The sequence below is a fragment of the Cryptomeria japonica genome, chromosome 5 (assembly GCF_030272615.1).
Source record: "Cryptomeria japonica chromosome 5, Sugi_1.0, whole genome shotgun sequence".
NCBI lineage: Eukaryota > Viridiplantae > Streptophyta > Pinopsida > Cupressales > Cupressaceae > Cryptomeria > Cryptomeria japonica.
The window spans coordinates 423,324,420-423,345,517 of NC_081409.1; the positions used below are offsets into that span (position 1 = coordinate 423,324,420).

The following is a 21,098-nucleotide window of genomic DNA, read 5'->3' on the forward strand; positions in this document are numbered from 1 at the left end:
GTTGTGTAATCATCCTGTTACACTTTAAAGTGTAACCATCTGCCACCCTCACACGGATGCCCTCAAACTCCTCTGTTTGGATTCCTCTCTTCTCAACTAACTTGGCATCAATAAAGTTATGTGTGGCTCCAGTATCTAGCAGGGTAATAACTTTCTGACCAGCAAGTACTCCTCTCATTCTGAATGACCCTTCCTACTGAATACTAGTGAGGAGTGCCTCCTTAAGGTGTTCATCACTTTCTGCATCCATCTTGTCAAGTCTCAGAGGACCCGGTGTGTCATTTTCAGTCTCTAAATCATCATAACCAGCAGGCTGACCTTCTTGATCAGATTTTGAATCTTCATAATATGCCCACATTACTCTGTTTGCCTTGCCCTTAGGCCTCAAAGGACAGTCATGGTTGGCATCATATGGACCTTTGCAATAAAAACATAGTTTTTCTGCCTCAAATCGTTAAGTGTCTCACGATCTAAGGTGGGAGTTGTCGGCTTTCCCTTGTAATCATTTCTAAAGTCTGATTTTTCCTTCCGTTTGCTGTAATTCTTATTATCTTTGAAAGACGTTGACCCTTTTGACCCAAATTTATTTTGTGTGGCTGTCACATCCATACTTCGTGCCTTTTTAATGGCAAGTAGAAGTGTTGGGGGATCAAATGCTTTGACCCAACCTCTCAAAGGCTCCATTAGTCCCTCTATAAACAAGACTACTAACCGCTGATATAACATGTTATTTACCATGCATGATAATTTCAAAAACTCTAAAACATACACCTCCAAGTTCCCTATTTGTTTCAGCTGTGCTAACTCACGGAAGTAAGACTCAGGATCTTTCTTATCAAACCTCTCCACTAACAAATCAGCAAACTCCTGATAGGTGGTAATCTCATCATGTTGGAGAGTGATGAGTCCATTATGCCACCACTCATGTGCAGTACCGTCCAAATGTAAGGTTGCAAACTTAATTGGATCCCTTTCAATCATGGGTCTCAATGTGAAGTATGTATCCAGTTTATGGATCCAGGACCTAGTTGTGACTGCACCGTTGCCATCATAATAAGGTAGAGTGAGCTTGCTTGTGGCGAACTCAAGATCTCTATGTTGGAAACGAGGCCTCCTCTCTTGCCTGTTTCTCTCTACCTCCCGTTTTTGCCTCATGAACTGATCAAAATTCAAATTCTGCCTAACATCAGGTGGAAGAAGAATCCACTCATCATGTACAGTCATGACATTATCAACAAAGACAGCCTCTACCTCAGCTCTAGCAACATCCTCAGGTTCCTCTACCAAGAAATTAGGCCTTGAAGACCTGTCAACTGTGCATGTAGCTGCCCTGTGAGGTCTAGGAATATTGGCTACACTCCTATTATCCTCTGGTTCCTGATTGTGTCGGTTTGGAGGATTCATACGCTCCATCATGGTGGTGAGTGCCTGTAAAGCCTGAGCAACCTGCTACTGCCCTGTAGCCATAGTCCTAAAAAATTCTCGTCTCCTCATCCTCAGCTCTGTGGCCTCTGGGTGGACTGCTTGTATGCCTATCACCCATAGTGTCTGACTGCCTGTTAAAACTCTGCTCTCCTTCAAGGAGGGCTCTTCTGTTTGTGTAATACCTGTGTGAACCCGCTTCCTATGACTGCATGTAACTTCTAAACCCTTAGGATGGCAGGATTTAGTTCTGATACCACTGTAAGAACCTACCAAGGGTTCTCAACTCAAACAACGGAGGTTTAGTTGAACCTGTTGCGTTTTATGTTTTGTATTTTGCAGTTTTTAACAAGGCCAGTTTTGAACAAATAGTATGCAAAAAGCAACATTGGAAAGAGCTGGAAATTAATTGAACTTCATAAAATTAGGATTATCAAACCCTTATTACATCCAATTTGCATAAACACCTTCAATAAAGAAATTAGACAAGACCAGGAAGATTTATTGTCAAATACCTCAAATTTATGAAACCCTCTATTTATCCTTGCTGCCGTACAGCAGCAAATAATGACAGCAAAATTATTTATCAGTCCAAACTACCCGGAATGGTGAGTTTAGCAGCTCAAACAGAAGCTAACAGCTAGGCGTCTCTTTTAGAATTTATTTCAGAATTTTTGGACTCCTCCTTCAACAAAATCGTACCCTTTCAAGGAAGAAAGGTACGGCAGATTTGCAGGTTGTACGTGCACAAAAACCCTTGATGTAAACACACTTATTCCCGCCTCTGTTCTGACCCTGTGGCTGCAATCAATCCTTTGCATAAAATGAATAAAACCCTTTCTAATCTGCCCAGTCTTGGTTCCTGGATAAAACCAACTGAAAGCAAAGTCAACTGATATTTCACAACCTCTAATGCTGATGCACAGAAATCCACCGTTTTCCTGTACTGATGCTTTCAGAACATCTGCAGGAAGAAACCCTTGCTGAAACCCTCAAGCCAAAGTCTCCTCAGAGCAAACTCAATATCAATTCTTCACATAATGAAAAGAAGACCTAAAAACTTCTTTTATCTCTTCCCTTTAGGGTTTGGCGCTATTCCCAAGAAAAGTACGATTTGGCATTAAATGATGTTTTAACTTTTAATATTTATTTTTGACTATTGAAGCTTCAAAAATAAATCTCTTTTCAGTTTAATATAAAAGTGGCCCCATCCGATGAGAAATAGACCCTCACTTAAGTTACAACTTAAAGTAACTTTAAAATATTAAAATATTAAAGTTTGCCATTTAATATTTAATTAAAGTAATTAAATATTAATATCTCTCTAAGTACCCATCAGAATTGCTTGCCGTCAGAACTGGAGACTGCCAAACCATACTCTGTCACTACCCAGCCCACTGGCTAAAAATAGCGCGACTACTAAAAATAGAAAGTGTCTCAAACGGAGTCCTGGAGACCTCAAATGAAAGCCAATCCTGTGTTGCTCACTCTGAAGATGAAGAATCAATCTCCGGGAGACCCTCTAACCAACCTCATCAGCCTACAAGGGTCAGTGATAGGCTAATCTACTTAGCTGACAAATGTCAACTAGAAGGGGACATCACATGGCCAAACAGCTTGCAAACATACATTCCATTCCAATATATTTATAGCAAAAAGTTCATACGAAATAAGTTCTAAACAATTGCAGCCAAAGCTAACTTGAAATTATTAATGCTTTGAACATCCAAAATCATAAACCAAACTTAAGGTTACTTTTCAGATTATACAAAAACAAAGTTTCAGGAAGTATTCTATTTCTCAAGCACAAGTGATAACTCAAAACCTGTTACAACATTGTTGTTGTTGGGCCTTGACCTAGTCGCCGGCTATGATACATTCTACAAATTGTGGACAGCGGCCCTTCCCAGCGCTACACATCCCAATCACAGTGATAGTCGGCTTGCAATTCAAGGTTGGGCATCACCTCCCCACACTCGTGCCTCACCCAACAACGCCAATCTGCAACCTCATGGAGGACGACTAAGGAGTCGTGTGGCTATGGCTGACCTATAACGACCTGGGCGCTATTAGCAACACAACAGTAAAGTCATGCTGGAATGTCCTTCTGTAAGGCCCGTAGCAAGTAGTTAATGAAATCGAGCTTTGCTCCCTTCCTAGCACGTGCTAGCTGCAATGCCACACTTCATGCACTGAAAATTAATATGATTTGCCAATCAATAGAATCTGCAACTTATCCCAATGCATCCTTCATAGCCCAAACTAAAAATATAGATGTCGAACTATTCATTCATTGCTAATTTGAATTATCTCCCAGACCTGGTCTCTCACAGGCGTGGAAAACGGTGCACTAGAGGATGAACGTCCCATAATGCCTGAAAATATTCCAGAGAATCTCCAGAAATCACAAACTTCAAAACACACAATTTCCAAGATGCCATTAATGCTCAACAAGCTTCCCTAAATAACTCCATTTGAGCACAAATTCCAATGCACCAAGAATGTGGGATTAAAGAATGTTATAATAAAATAACATTATCTCCTTATGCCTCCCATTTAAAGGGGACTTTTTAATATTTTCTTTCCCAACATTAGTCATTATTTTGCCCAAATAATTAACGGCTCGTCAAGTTTGCAAACCTGATGACAAATAATGATCACCATAAATACTGGCATTATAAAATGCATCAAATAATCCCAACCACTGAGCCATTGTTGACTTACTATAAATAGTAAGTATCTGGAAACCCTGCCAAAACACCTTCGATTGGCCTGAAACTGAAATTGCCTAGGCCAAATCCCTCACTAAGCCCTGTAAAGTCCTAGTTAGCCCTCAAGACCATGGCAAGATGGGCTAACGACAGATCAGCTCATGTCAGGCTAAAAGGGGGACATTACAATGCGCCCCTCTTGAAATTGCTTGTCCTTAAGCAATCGCAACTCTGGATGCTACAAAACATACTCGCCCTCCCAGGTAACATCCTCTACCAGCAAGTTCTTCCACTTGACGAAATACTCCCTGATGACCTGCCTTCGTAATGTGCGCTCCCTAGTATCAAGAATGGCCTCAGGAATCAAAATAAGTTTCCACTCATCATCCAGAGGAGGTAACTCTCTTTAAGGTACCACATTATGTCCCAATGCCTTTTTGAGGCGAGACACATGAAACACATTATGTACCTTACTGTTTGTCGGCAACTCAAGCTCATAAGCCACCTCACCTATCCTCCTGATAACTCTAAAAGGTCCATAGTAGCGTGGCTTCAACTTCTCTGCACCACTCCTCTTGAGAGTAGACTATCGTAAGGCTATAGCATAAGGTAGACCATGTCATCGACCTCAAAAGATCTCTCAACTCTGCGCTAGTCTGCATCCTGTTTATGTTGATTCTGAGCTTTCTGCATATTCTCCTTCAAGGACCTCATTATATCCTGACTCTCCTGTAAGAGATCCTTAGCCTTAGGTACTCGACTATCACCAAACAACAAATCCAAAAAACTCGGAGCCTTGTTACCATAAAGAGCCATAAATGGTGACATCTGGATAGACATATGATAAGTGGTGTTATAGCAATTATTCTCCTAAATTCAACCACTTCACCCATGCCTTTTGCTACCCTGCAATATAATTACAGAGGTATCCTTCCACCCACTTGTTCACAATCTCTAACTGCCCATCGGTTTGCGGGTGATAACTAGTGCTTGAGGTAAGCTCTGTCCCACACAACCTGAAGAGCTCTTGCCAAAAATTGCTCATGAACCTATTGTCTCTGTCACTAACAATGCTCTGTGGCAACTCGTGCAACCCGAATACCTCATGGAAAACTAACTCAGTTGTCTGAACCACTGTATAGGTGCATGAAACAGCAAAGTGTGCAAACTTTGTTAATCGATCCACCACAACATAAATGCAATCCCTACCTTCGATCTTTGGTAGGCCCGTAATAAAATCCATCAACACATTGTCCCACTTCCTCTCGGGAATGGATAGGGTCTGCAATAGTCCTCCTTAGAAAGAGTGCTCATACTTATTATGCTGACACACCGGGCACTCCCTCACATACAGTAACACCTCTGTCTTGAGCCCTTTCCATGTGAAGCGCTCTCTCGCTTGCCTGTAAGTTTTGAAATAACCTGGGTGTCCTGCTAACAGTGAGTCATGGAAAGCTCTCAAGATCTTCTGCTTCATCGCAGAACCTGGCACTAAGAAGATCCTCTCCTTGTAAATGATCAAGTCATTTACCACAATGTACCTGTCATCCTGGATAGTGCCATCAATAATCCCAGTGGCCCACTTGTCCTTTGCATACTCTGTAGAAATCAACTCTCTCCAATCATCAACCAATACTCCCAAAGCACACAAGTGAGGTCTATTAGATAAAGCGTCAGCAACTATATTTTTTTTTGCCTTTGACAAAAACTATGTCAAAGTCATAGGCCTGTAATTTGCTAACCCACTTCTACTACCTATCATTCAAGTCCTTATGTCCAAGGAAATGCTTCAAACTATTATGATCTGTCTTGACTGTGAATTTGCTACCCACCAAGTATTGTTTGAATTTAGCCAAGGCATGCATTATCGCCAACATCTCCTTGTCATGAATGTTGTAGCTCCTCTCAATACCCCTCAACTTCCTGCTCGCAAATGTAATGGGGTGCCTATCATGCATCAATACCGTGCCTATGCCTTCCCCTAAGGCATCACAATGCAACTCAAAAGGTCTACTGAAATCCGGAATGGCCAAGACTGGGCAAGTGCTCATCAACTCCTTGAACCTGTCAAAACATTGTTGAGCTCTATCTGACCACTCAAATGCATCCTTTTGAGTCAAATTTGTAAGGGGAGCAGAAGTCTGAGAAAAACCCCTCACAAAGCGGCGGTAGAATCCACACAACCCGAGAAATCCCTTAAGCTGTGAAATATTCTTGGATGGCGGCCAATCTATGATAGCCCAGATTTTATCCGAATCCACACAAACACCCTCAACACTGATGATGTGCCCCAAATATAACAACCCTGTCATCCCAAATGCACATTTAGACATCTTAGCATACAAGGACTCTCGCTCAAGAATGCTCAGCACAATATCAATGTTTCAAATGCTCCTCCCAAGTCTTACTGTAAATGAGTATATCATCAAAGAATATCAATACAAATCTCCTCAACTGATCTCTGAATATCTTCTTCATGCAGGACTAGAAGGTAGTCAGTGCATTAGTCAAACTAAGAACTCAAAGTGTCCAAAATGACACCTAAAAGTTGTCTTCTCCACATCATGTTCCCTGACCCGAATCTGATGGTAGTCGGATCTCAAGTCTATCTTGGAGAAGCAACGGGCTCCATGTAACTCATCTATGAGTTCATCAATGCAGGGAATTGGATATCTGTTTTTTATTGCTTTCTTATTCAACTCCCTGTAGTCGATGCACATCCTGAAAGTCCCATCCTTCCTTTTTACCAACACAACTGAGGAAGCGAATGGACTCTTACTAGGTCTAATGTGCCCCATCTCAAGAAGCTCTCTGATAGCCTTCTCAATCTCATCCTTATACCTCTTTGGATACCTGTAAGGTGTGGTAATAATAGGTTTAGCCCCCTCCTCTAATTCTATCACATGTTCAAATCCCCTGCCAAGAGGTCTACCTGGCGGTATATCACCAAACACTTTGGAGTGTTAAGTCAACAATGACTGCACCCGTGAAGGATACTCTTGCTTCTGTTGTTTTGTTACCTGAGGCATCACCAAGATCTCAGTAGCCCACTGAACCTAATCATGATGTATCAACCACTCCATCCTCTTGAGTGATAACACTCTGAGTCCCCCATCTGATAAGCCTCAGAGTACCACCTTTCTACCCTAATGCTCAAACTTCATCTCCACCTTCTCCAAGTTAAATGTGAACTCCACCAATGAAGCCATCCAAGTCATGCCTAATATCACATCATAGTCCCCCATATCAACCACATAAAAATCATCCACTAACTCATAATCACCTATCCGCATATGCAAGTTAGTGATTTTCTGCGTGCAAAGGATTTTATGTCCACTAGCCACCATGACTCTAAACCCATCATGCTCCTCTGTATGTAGGCCCCGTTTCTCCACCAACTGAGCATCAATGTGTGGTCCCAGTGTCAATCAAAGATATCACACGCTGCCCTTATATCACTCCACGAACTTTAAAGGTGATTGCCTTCTAGGTACCTATCAAACGTGCTAACACCCTATCATCATTGGAATTCCCTCCAGCTACTGATCCACCATCACTGTTCCCATAAGCTGATGAATTTTCTGAACTCTCACAAGTTGTATCCTCTACTGAAAAGTATTCAATCTGCTTGGCCTTGGCCTTAAGAGGACACTTATGGGAAGGGTCCCATGGCTCCCTGCAATGAAAACACAGTTTTTTCCTCCTAAGCTCATTCAGCTGATCATTATCCAATTTCTTGGCACCCTCATGTGGTTGTTGCGTGTCTTTTTGAAGTGGTTTCTTATCCTTGTCTTTCCTATAATGAGAGTCCTTCGACTGAAATTTGCTTTTATAGGAAGATGGTGCCAAATCTCTAATAGCTTCCTATAATGTCAATGGATCATGACCCATGACCCACCCTCGCAATGGATTTGAAAGACCATCCACAAACAAGACTACAAGCCTCCTCTCTAGAATAACAGTCACCAACACTGCTAACCTCTAAAATTCAGCAACATATGTACTAACTAATCCACATTGTCTAAGTTGTGCCAGCTCCTTAAAATGCAACTCAAGGTCCTATTGATGTGTATTTTGTACACAACCAAACACAGAATAAAATACCCAAATGGTACCTTATCCTCTCTTGATTAAAGCCTCTGAATGTTGAAGATATCGCGAAAAGGATCAATCAGGATGACTTCAAGGTTCTTCGTTGTATGATCTCTACGTGTGGATAAGCTCTCTGTGGTATGATGTGATTTTGCTGGAATCACAAGGGGACTTACACTCAATGACTAAACGTCTGATTTGCTTTGAATATTGCTGGAACACAGGATTTTACTAGCTTTGATTTGAAAAAAAGGGAAAAAAGACGAGGGCGAGGAAAGGATCTAATCCTAACACTAAGAATGTAGGAGCAATGAATGATCTTTGATGAAATTCTAACTAAGTCTTGTTTTGACATCCCAGGACCATCTCCACAAGGTTAGTGCGATCTTCGAAGGAAAGCTTTATGATGTTCAGATCATCACTACAGGCATAGACACCATCAAGCTGATGCATATCAATGAAGAAGCGACAATTGAAGTTAAGCTTAAGCTGAATGATTCCAGTTGACTACACAAGGCAAGTCTGCAATCAACAAACTGCTAGTAGTATGGATATACGAATTTCATCATCAATCAAACACATTTCTTCCACTCATCTAATAACATAAAATCAAACATGAGAAGTATAGAGACCATGCAAATTGTTGAATCAACCCATAAATTTCACCATTTCTTCAATAAAGTTCTACAAGTCTTTTACAACAACGTCTTGGCAACAATCTTTGCCTTCTCTTTCTATTCTACTCTAATTGCTATTCTATCAACTGGCTATCCACTACTAGCTAACTATTCACCTTCTAACTACTCTCTATATCCTATTAGCCTTTACAAAATGAAGAGCCGGGGCTTATATAGTGCCCATAATACAATTCAATGGCTAAGATCAATTTGAGATCAATGGCCAAGATTCTACAATGAAAACCCTAATTAAGGTTTATTACAACAAACTTAATGCTGACCAATGAAATAATTGTATTAATTGGACACATGTCTTCTCTGGAATATTCGACCAATGGATAGCCGGGGTAGGTACATCGAAGTTTGTGCCACCTCCCATGAGTTAGGTACATTGAATCTGGACACCCTGAGGTGGACCAATCCGACTAGAGGAGCGATGACTAGGATGCCACCTCATCTAACACTTGCAACTTGGTAGATATCCAATTCGATGATGCTGAGGAGCTAGCTTTAATTAACTCTTCTGAAACTATCTGTTTCTTCAACAAACCCTTGCTCTGACTAATTTTGTCTTTGATGTGCAGGATGATGATGTACCTCGCCTTGGAATGCTGGATTGGAAGAGGTTATTCCTGATGATGCTTGACCGAAGAAGGTCATCCTGATCGATGCTAGACTGGAGGAAGTCGCCCTTATCCTTGCTTGATCTTCTTTGATGAAGGCCCGCCAAGTAGTCGATCTTCTGACTCTGGGGTTGCCATTCGATCCCTACACAAAAATTCCAAAATTAGTCTTTAAGCATTATATCTTAAAATGTAGAAATTAAGACTCTCCAAAGGGAAAATTCAAGATATTTGATTAGGAAATTTCATGATAAATCTAGAATTCTTCATTTCCTAATTAATTAATCAACAAAATCAAACTCTCAAGTCTTAGACTTCTTTTCAAAAATTGCTATGAAATTAAAACAAGCCTTGACGAAGAATATCAAAATGATTTCAATACCTTCTCTTGAGTACTTAACTCTAAGACCTTCGAAAATGATGAAAGAAGACTGGATTTTGCTAGACAAGGTTTAGATTGTAGTCTTCCCTTGGATGAATTATGCCTCCATTAGCCTTCAAAATGAATTTCACCCTCCTTAGTCTCCACACTTGGCAAAATTTCGCCTTCAATCTTCTGGATTTCGCTCCTCAAATTGCTCCTCAATTTCGCACTTTAGAAGGGATGAATGAATGTTTTGAACTTGAAACAATGCCCCCCTATTATATAGAGCGCTCACCTTCTTTCATCCAAGGCCGACTTGGCAAAAGGGATAAATAAATAAATAAAAACTCTTTAAAAAGGTGGCCGACTTGCCTATAAAGGCAAAATAATGCCTTTGAGCGCTCACTAACAAATTTTAATTCAAAAAATTAATTTTAGATGCCTCCAAGATGTCCTTTTTGATTATTTCAAGGTCAAAAATTAATTTATTAAATTAAAATGCCTTTAATTTCATGCGAATTTGATTTAATCTTTCCAAAGGCTTCGAAGTTAGCAATTTTGGGGAATTTGAGGAACATCAATGATTGATCAAGGCCTCAATGAAGATTGACAATAATTTCGCCCTGGACCCTCAGCAAGGGTCAGGAGCGAATTTTGTGTAACAAAATCCTTCACTTTTTCAAATTGACACTTTCTTAGGTGGGTAAAGGGAGATGTCCTTGTTTCATCTATATCCAAAACTTGACTTTTTTCCATGCAAGATGAGAGCTATTCAAAATTTCGCCCTGGGCCCCCAGCAAGGGTCAGGAGCGATTTTTCAAATTTGTGCTTACTCCATCAACTTTTCTTGAATCCACCCCTCAAGGCTAGGCAAAGGTCTTCTTCTTTCACTCCATCCAAGCTTGGTTCATTCCTGCAAGGCAAAATGGGAGATTTTAGGATTTTCGCCCTGGGCCCTCAGCAAGGGTCAGGAGCGATTTTTGAATTTTAAGCATATTCCTTCATTCTTTTGACTTCAAATCACCGCCAAGGCATAACACATCACGTCCTCCTCCTATCCAAGTCATAAAAACCAAAATCCAATCTTGAAATGCAAGGAAAATAGGAGGATTTGAATATTTCGCCTTGGACCCTCAGCAAGGGTCAGGAGCGAATTTGCCTTTGGTCATCAAAATTTGCATTTTTAACCATCCAACCCAACTTCAAGGCAATTCAAATGTCATTTCACACCCATGTCTAAGCTTGGCCTTGCTCAAATTTTGGAGGAGGAGATAGGTTTTAGGATTTTCGCCCTGGACCTTCAGCAAGGGTCAGGAGCGAAATTTGCAATCTAGACTCAAAATGTTTCACTTTTACCTTGAAACCTCTTTGACCTTCCAATTCAACCAAGACTAAGCAAAAAACATCCCCCACAAGATTTTCGCCCTGGACCCTCAGCAAGGGTCAGGAGTGAATTTTAAGTTTTCAACAAAATCCTTCACTTTTTAAGTTAAAACTTTTTCAGACGGGTAGAGGAAGTTGTTCATTTTCCACTCATGTTCAAAACTTCATCCATTTTCACTGCTAAATGAGAAGAAATCAAAATTTCGCCCTGGGCCCTCAGCAAGGGTCAAGAGCGAATTTGCCCTTATTGCCCAAAATTCACCATTTTTCATGCGTCCAAACCTTTGAATGATGTTCAACCTTCCATCCAGGAGACCCTACACATAAAAATTTAGCCAAAATTAGTGACAAATAGGCTCAAATAAGATTTTCGCTCTGGACCCTCAACAAGGGTCAGGAGCGAAATTCACAATCTAGGCTAAACTGCTCAATCCTCAAGTTTCAAATCACTCCACAGGGCAAGGTAAGATCGTTTTCAAGGCTAGGAACAAGGTTTCAAGCTCAAACAAGGTGGCGAATGAAGTTAATAATGAATTTCGCTCTGGACCCTCAGCAAGGGTCAGGAGCAAAATTCCTGATCTTGGCCAAAATCCATCATTTTCTTCAAGGTTCTCAATCAATTCCAAAGTCCAAACAAAATGCTTTGCAAATCAAAATTTGGTCAAATAAGGCAAGGAATGAGTCCTAGGTTGATTTTCGCCTTGGACCCTCTGGAAGGGTCAGGAGCGAGATTCGCCTTGGACCTCCTGAGAGGGTCAGGAGCAAAATTCGCTTTGGACCCTCAAGAAGGGTTAGGAGCAAAATTTGACCTTTTGAACTCTCCGTCAGGATAATTTTATGGAATATAACATTTAAGTATAAGTGGCTTATACTTTAAGTTATATTCCATATATACTTTCAGGATGTTTGAGAGTGGTTTCAGACCTCCAGGAGTTATATTGCAAAATCTAGTTTTTGGAGGATTTTCAGTTTTCCAGACTTAGCCAAATTTCAGGATCAGGACATTCCAGACTTAGCCAAATTTCAGGATCAGGACATTCCAGACTTAACCAAATTTCAGGATCAGGACTTCCAAACTTCATCACTTACCAACTTGACCTAACTCAAGCAGAACCTGCTATCCAGGTGATCCCATTGGCGACACTCGAAAGTTAAAGACTAACAGACAAAACCCTAAAAGACCTAAAAAACAAACCCTAGAAAGCAAAAAAAAGCAGGGGTCCCCATTTGCAATGGGGCGATGTGTGAAATGGTCACAACAGGTCCTTAGTGTACCTGCCAAATCAAATGGGGGTTTGGGGCAACGCCCCAACGGGGTCAAGGGGTAGCGCCCCTTGTGGGGGTCTCCGGGCAGCACCCCCAGTGGGGTCAAGGGGCAGCGCCCCTCGTAGGGTCCCGTCGCCAACACCAAATTACAACCTTCAAACCCAGACGGAACTCCATGGCGTGCATCAATTTTCTGCTTTTTTAAGACGTCAGGAACGAGGCCAATGAAGTCAAAATTCTGATCAAGGCGCATACTCTCGTACGGGTATTGTGTTTTCTGACTTGTTCTCCTTCCATATGGGCTTATCCTCCTTGCATATAGACTTGTTCTTTTGTACAGGTTTGTGCTTCTCTCTTGGTTGTACAATGCATAGGTGTGTGGCTTGAGACTCCCTTCATCCAACTCAAAGCTGATGCCTTCGATTTTTTGACATACTGCTTCCTTGACCGTACGGTATTCCTCCTATGGTCCGTACGGATTTCTCTTGGTTGTCGTACGGCCTCTGCCTTTGGTTGTCGTGCCTATAGCATGGTCGAACGACCTCTCCCTGATTGCATCCTTGTATACCGTACGATGCCTCCTGTACGATGTTTCGTACAGCTTCCATGTATGTTGTACGATGCCTCATGTGCCATATCCGTTGTACAATTTCACCGTACAACATACCCTGCTCACTATGCAGTTTATATCGTACGTCATACGAGTCGAATGAATGGACTATGTCGTACGGAATGGGTGGATAAGCTATACCATACGGAGTGGGTGGGTGAGCCACGCCGTACGGGTTGATTGAACGAGGTACACCATACGGAATGGTGCTCCGTCGTACGTCGTACGGACTCCTCGCCTTGCTCTACGCCTGTGTGTCGACCGTACACTATACAGCATTTCTGCTTCTTCACCTGCACCGTACGGATTCAACTTCTCCTATGGCTAGATGGGAATGTTCCTTCCCTCTCTCGATTTTGTCCTGGTGTCAAGTCTGCTTCCCCGACTCTCCCTTGACCGTACGGATCTCCAACACTCGGCTTCTCTAGTTTGTACGATGTAGCTGGGGCTCTTAGCTTTGTGTGGTAACCTCATCACGTCGACGCAACCTAGACTCTTAGAAGCCAACTTGCTCTTGTCTGCTCTGAACCATACAGCTGAATTACTTTCGGCTGATGTGAACCGTTTAGCGTATAGTGTTAACTTCTTCGAGGCGTCTCCACCAGGCTCTACAGCATCCAATTTCAGATCCTCGCCCTATGAATCTTCTTCATACACCTTAGATACTTCCCCATTCCCACTCGACGACCTCTATTCATACAGTGCAGGCTCACTTGGTAACTGTTCATACACACCAACGTTGCATGTGCACAAATGAATATTGTACGACGGACTTTGTACTTCCTCAATTTGGCCAATTTGTAGCATGTTACAGTCGGGGTGGAAAATTTCATAATCCTCCATCTGCCAGTGGAATAATAGATTAAGAGAACTCGTCTCATCCTCAGAGCAATCTTCTAGTTTGAGCACCCCTTCATCGTTGGGTTTCATGCCTTTCCTTCCTCTGTCCATACCTAACTCTCTACCCTCAGACTCAAAGTCCGAGGGTGCTAGTTTTTCCCTCACCGCCTGGTTCCTCAAGTCAATGATGTGCTTCCTCCCATCGCTCTCGATCGAGAGTGTGTTTCGCTTCCAATTATGATTCGCCTTGGCAGCAACCAACCATCCCCTCCCGAGGAGTGCATTGTAAGCCTTCTTCTGTAACCGGATAACTACAAAGTCTAAGAAAAATTGTTGTGTCCCAATCATTACTTTTTGTGCCATCAATGTTCCCAACGGCTGGATGTCGTGTTGGTCGGCACCTACCATGTGGAAGGTTGGCGGCCAAAGCTTCGGCTTCCCCAGACATTTCCATGTGTCTTCTAGTAGTACATTGACTCCCGAGCCTCCATCGACAATGGTGTTTGTCAACTTCTTCCCCATTATTTCCATCTCAACGACCGTCGGCTTCCTCCCGATGCTCACCGTCAACAACATTGGATCACTGGACTCATTCCCTTCGATTGATGGTTTTCCCGTCAGTTCCTCCTCGTGTGGCTTACATTGTTTATGGAAGACTGTGTTGTCACTGACTGTGTTGGCAATTGCCATTCTCAATTGCGGCATAGTTTGAAGAAGGTTTGCCACCTTGATGGGTACGGTTGTTTGTAGCACCTGTCGAACTATGTTCTTCTCTAACTCTCGCAATGACATACTTGCAGTTCCATTGGAAGTTACTTGTTCCTTTGCCAACACTTGTTCTACTTCGGCTTGTTCCTTTTCCGTACCAGAGTTTGAATACATTGCCTTCTTTGTTTGTGCTCTTGTGATTGCCAAAACTACATCCTCTTGTCCCTCCACGTCCACCATATTAATACCCTTCTGATTCGTGCAGTTGGTGTCTTCATGGTCACCTGGACCACACCATTTGCACAATAATTGTATGTTGTCTTTCCTGTTATGGCAGTCTCTCGCAAAGTGTCCCCATTCACTACATTGTCGGCACTGTATGATAGGACGTCCTCTGGAGTCGTACTGTATTTGGTTTCGCCCTCGTTGATTTCCATAACCACTTGGCGATACATTCTGTGATTTCGATGGGCTGGACTCTCCCTGTGTGAAGAGTACTTGTGTACTTCTCATCTTCAAATTGTACGGGCACTCCTTGATTGAATGCCCCAGTACTTGGAAAATTTCACAAAACATATTTCTAGGACAATTACCTTTCGTGTGCCCCTCCCTTTTGCACTCAATACACCATAGTTCATTACCTTCATTGCATATCCCATTGAAGGGCTCGTACGGTTTTAGATTCTTCGTCACTGCTACCTTCGGTGCTCTCATCATCATCAGTCTTCCTCTTCTCTCGGGAGGAGATTTTATTTTCACTCTCGATGTCCATCGCTCGATTGTACGCATCAGCGTATGAGGACGGACGCACTACTTTCATCTTCTTGCGCAGTGAAGGTATCAATCCCTCCGTGAACCACCTCTTCTTCAACCCGTCGGCTGGCTGGTTTTCCATCTTGTTCAACAGTTCTTTGAGCCTACAGTTGTAAGCACGTACACTCTCATTTTTCCCTTGCTTAGTATTATAGATCTCGGCCATGATCTCATTATCATTCCTCAAGAGTTTGAATTCCTCCTGGAACACCCTCTTCAAATCACTCCATCTCATCTTGTGTTGGGCGTCGAGGTCTGTATACCAGTCAATGGCAATCCCCCAAAGGGTGGCGGGAAATGCCTTCAGCCAGTAGTCCCTATCATCTTGGCCATTTGCCTCCCAAATGGTTATGCATGTTTTTCAATGTCGTACCGGGTCCTCCAACCCGTCTCGTCTCCCTTGAACTTCAGCAGTTTTTGCTTCTCCTCGGTGTTCAACATTATTTTCACTCGGAAGGTACATGTGTATTTGCCTTGTGTGCCGGACCAGGGTGGACTGTTTCGACCGCTACGTTCTGGTGCTTTCCCCGCACTCTCGGCCACGCAGGCGTCCTCTACACGTCCACCTTTAGCGTCCCCAACACTTCAAGTACTTCCAGGTGTGTCGGACCTGAGTGAACTGTTTCAACCGCTGCGTTCTAATGCTTTCCTTGCGCTCTCAGACACGTGTGCGTCCTCTACACGTCCACCTCTAGCGTCCCAACACTCCGAGTACTTCCAGGCTTCAACTCGTCTATGTGCTCCCTCTGGCCGAGGGTCGGCAGATCAACTAATCACTTGGTCTTGACCACCCTGTGGCCTCTTCTCACCTTTGATGGGATCTACAGACCTGAATCACTCAAGGCTGACCCGATTTCTTTTAAGGCAACGGCGCCAAAATGTTTGCTGGTACAACTGGTAAATTAAATACAGGAAATAATAATGTACATGGCAATGCATACTAGACACGGCAGAAAATATATCTTTATTCGCACATTCAATTATTACAAAGAAGAGACCAAAGATGGTCGGCCAAGGATTACACTAGATCTGACAATACCATCCCCTTCCTTGACAGTACACAACATATTTAAAGGACCCGACGGTTGCCGAGAGGTACACAACCGTCAACCAACCAACACATAAGCACCTGAGACTGACAACCCACTCAATACAATTAATTAATACCTTGCCGGATAACAAATATTATCAAACATAACAATAGGCAATTTATGCCGACAACAATCACTGTTGTTAAGTTGAACCTGGTGCGTTTGGTGGCCTAACAGCTTGCAAACATACATTCCATTCCAATATATTTATAGCAAAAAGTTCAAACGAAATAAGTTATAAACAGTTGCAGCCAAAACTAACTTGAAATTATTAAATGCTTCGAACATCCAAAATCACAAACCAAACTGACAAAAACAAAGTTTCAGGAAGTATTATATTTCTCAAGCACAAGTGATAACTCAAAACCTATTACAACACTGTTGTTTCTTGGCCTTGACCTAGTCGTCGGCTATGATACATGTTGCAGATTGTGGACAGCGGCCCTTCCCAGTGCTACACGTCCCAGTCACAGTGATAGTCGGCTTGCAATTCAAGGCTGGGCATCACCTCCCCACACTCATGCCTCACCCCACAACACCAATCTGCAACCTCAGGGAGGACGACTAAGGAGTCGTATGGCTATGGCTGAGCTGTAATGGCCTAGGCACTACAAGCAACACAGCAGCAAAGTCACATTGGAATGTCCTTCTATAAGGCAAGTAGCAAGTAGTACATGAAATCAAGCTTTGCTCCCTTCCTAGCACGTGCTAGCTGCAATGCCACGCTTCATGCACTGAAAATTACTATGATTTGCCAATCAATAGAATCTACGACTTATCCCAATGGAGCCTTCACAGCCCAAACTAAAAATATAGATGCCAAACTATTCATTCATTACTAATTTGAATTATCTCCCAAACCTGGTCTCTCACAGGCATGGAAAAAGTTACATTAGAGGATTAACGTCTGCCTGAAAATATTCCAGAGACAATCTCCAAAAATCACAAACTTCAAAACACACAATTTCCAAGATGCCATTAATGCTCAACAAGCTTACTTAAATAACTACATTTGGGCACAAATTGCAATGCACCAAGAATGTGAGATTAAAGAATGTTATAATAAAATAACATTATCTCTTTATGTATCCCATTTAAAGGGGACTTTTTAATATTTTCTTTCCCAACATTAGTCCCAGCATTTAATGAACACTTAAGTTAAATATTTAAATTTAACTTTAGAAACTTCTAATTTAATTGCCCAAATAATTAACGGCTCATTAAATTTGCAAACTTGATGACAAATAATAATCACCATAATTATTGGCATTATAAAATGCATCAAATAATCCCAACCACTAAGCCACTACTAACTTACTATAAATAGTAAGTATCTGTAAACCCTACCAAAACACCTCTGATTGGCCTGAAACTGAAATCGCCTAGGCCAAATCCCTCACTAATCCCTGTAAAGTCCTAGTTAGCCCTTGAGACCATGGCAAGATGGGCTAACGACAAACCACCTCATGTCAGGCTTAAAGGGGGCATTACAGGATGTCTGAGTAGTTGCGACTCTTGGAGGGGGAGAAGGTATTTAAAGAAGACCCAGCAACGAAGAATGTGACACCAAAACATAATTCTTCATTGTATCCCTAAGAACGAGATACATGCATCTAGTCCCTACACAGAAAAATTTTGAATATCATAGACCAGTCTTAATACAAGTTATGAATGCCTGCCTTAACAAAATATTCAAGTAGAATGGAGATCTCAAACTGCATCCTCCTGATTGGTTCACAAAGTGGATAGTGTATCATGTAGACCTGATCCTTACACAAGGTTTTGAAAATAATATACATGCAAGCCTTGCCTCCTCATGCACAAAATCAAGAGCTCATAACAATCCCAATAATTCAGTAATTGTGACCCTGACTTGTCAAGAACGATGTCAAAAAATAGAATGCAATAGGACCTCCTCACATCTATCTAGAGATGCTGTGTGATTCTAACAATGTTTGTAATTTTCCCTATTCAGTATGCTCTTGGGTCACAACCTTGACTGCACATAGTATTCTGGATAAGGTTGAAAAATTGTATGAGAACCCCATAAGCCCTGCCATTCTTTCAGTTATGCAGGAGACTAGGCAAGATGAAGATTGTAGTGATCTGATCACCTTATTTCTGCATGTAGTCATTCGAGGAATTCAGATGAATCAGATGAAGCCCCCATTTGCCCCACTATCCAATTACCTGAATGTCTTAAACAGGAAGAAATAACATGAACTAAAGAGTTTATACAAAATGGATACATGGACTTGTATACATAACACGACACAGACTACACTCATGCATCATCATAGATTTCACAATTTTAAGTTTAGACAAGCAAAAAGGGCTACAAGAAAAAGAATTCTAATATATTAGCATATATGTCACTTGCCAACAATTGCTAGAGGACAAATTTCATAGTGCTAGTACCATTCATAATTTTCCAAGATTTGATTGATGATCAACTCAGACAAGCAAGCTCACAGAAAGCATTTGATATTTCAAAATCAAGATCAGATTATCATGTAGGTTCCTTTCACAGTTCAGGCTTGCTTCACTCTAAATTTCATACCTCAAGTCGTAAGTCCATAACACTTTGGATCTCAATGGTTAACAATTCCGCAGGGCAGCTTTATATAGTGCTTAATAGTGAAGTCCACCACACATAATCAAATAAGTTCAGTTATGTCAAACAACTTATAAAGGTTGCAACAACTAATCAAAAGAACCAAATACACCATGCTGAACTGCTGCTATGGCCAAGACTATTGATATATAGACATAACTTATTAAAATATCAGACAACCTGGTAACATCACAGACCATCATTCAATCAAATCTTTCACAGGCAACATCCATACTTCTATTCAGGAATGCAAGATGCCTTTGTTCTTCTCTCTAGTGGTGAGAGAAAACTTGTCTTAAATAGGACCCTTGGCAGTTTCCAAATCTAGGTTTTATTTTTTAGAGTTGCTCAGAAATTCAAGTACTTTAAGGGGACATAACCAAGATAATGAAAGAAACATCACTTGGTGCAGAAACTCCAATTCCTCAATTATACCAGCGTAATGTAGCAGAAGCTAATTATATCACAAGGAGGATCTAGGAATTAAAAATCTCCAATGCTGATTTGGGATCCTAGTATTAGCAAAACAATTCAGTTTGACAGATTGAAACCGACATTGCTTGAGAACAAGCAATCTTGGGAAGGGCAGACTGTCACGCCCCTGTCAAGTATCAGATCATACCCTTTATAAAATACATGATCGCATCCATTTAATTGTAATCTAGGTGATTTAAAAGGTGGTGCCAAGATGCTAGCAAAAGAATTTGATTAAGTTTATATTAAGATCTTGTCATGGGCAGCAATTAGAGATGAAGGATTGTAACCCTTCCAAGAGCTGCAATGGTGAAAGGTGGGGACTCTTTCACCATTAAGGTATACAAGAGAGATCATTTCCTTGAGAAGAGAGCAGGAAGTGAGAAATAGGAAAACAAGAAGGAAATTGAAATAGAAACAACAATAAATATTATCTTCAGCCATAATACCAAATTGAGAAAAGTTTAAATATATTATTAGATTATATGAATAAATAGAAGCATAGATATACATTGCAGAAATTGTCGATCATTGCAAGTAATCTAAATACTCTCTGTGTTATAAATATATAATAGTAGATTCATATGACAATCTGTTTTGAATTTAGGAGAAACGAATTGCAAATAGGAAGGACGACCAGCCTTCTGGGTTCACGAGAGATAAAGGACAATCAGCCTTCATGCTTCTTATCAAGTACACCACCCAGAGATGGAACGAATGATCAATCTTCCATGCTCATGGGCTTGGGGTTAGAATGGACCAGAAATCCTTCTATGCTTCCAGGCTTGATCAAGGAGGACGGTCAACCTCCAAGGTGAACTGAGGGATAGAAGGGTGACCCACCTTCCATGCTTTCGCAATACAGGGGCAACCAACCTTGAGATTGCAGTTTGCAAACATTTCAAACACCATTCCTAATGAGATTATCATAGGATTGCCTTAATTCAATTTCAATATGAATGATGGATATGTGATATCATGATGCCTACTAATGCTTAGTAAAAATAGATGTTATCTTGGCTTATGATTTAATGTCAATTTCCAGTGACTAATATTGTGTGCAGGACCTAGACCAGGAATTCTCTTATAAAGGGCATTTCAATTGGTAAATTTATACTCTTAAATGTATTACATTTCTTATTTTTAATTCAACTTGTGATTTTAGGGCAAAATTTAGGAATGTCCCAAAAGGGGCCGTTATACAAATTTAGTTAAGCATACACTACATATGTTAAGATATAAAATATACAAAACCAAGTTTGACTTTATTTTCATTACACACAAACAACTGATTTAAAAAGGATTTAAAAAGGAGTCGTCATCAATTTCAGGTGTTTCCTTGAAATGTTTTTTGACTATAATACCTGACAGAATCCTAATTCTAACAAGTTATAGTTGAAGTTTGAAATC

General features: G+C 41.3%; 1 protein-coding gene across 2 annotated transcripts in view; it reads right to left on the reverse strand.

The window, feature by feature from the left end:
* The window catches only part of LOC131060378 (protein phosphatase 2C 70), a 190,780-nt gene that overhangs the window by 132,383 nt on the left and 37,299 nt on the right, over positions 1–21,098 (reverse strand). The gene's annotated exons all lie outside the window — the stretch shown is intronic.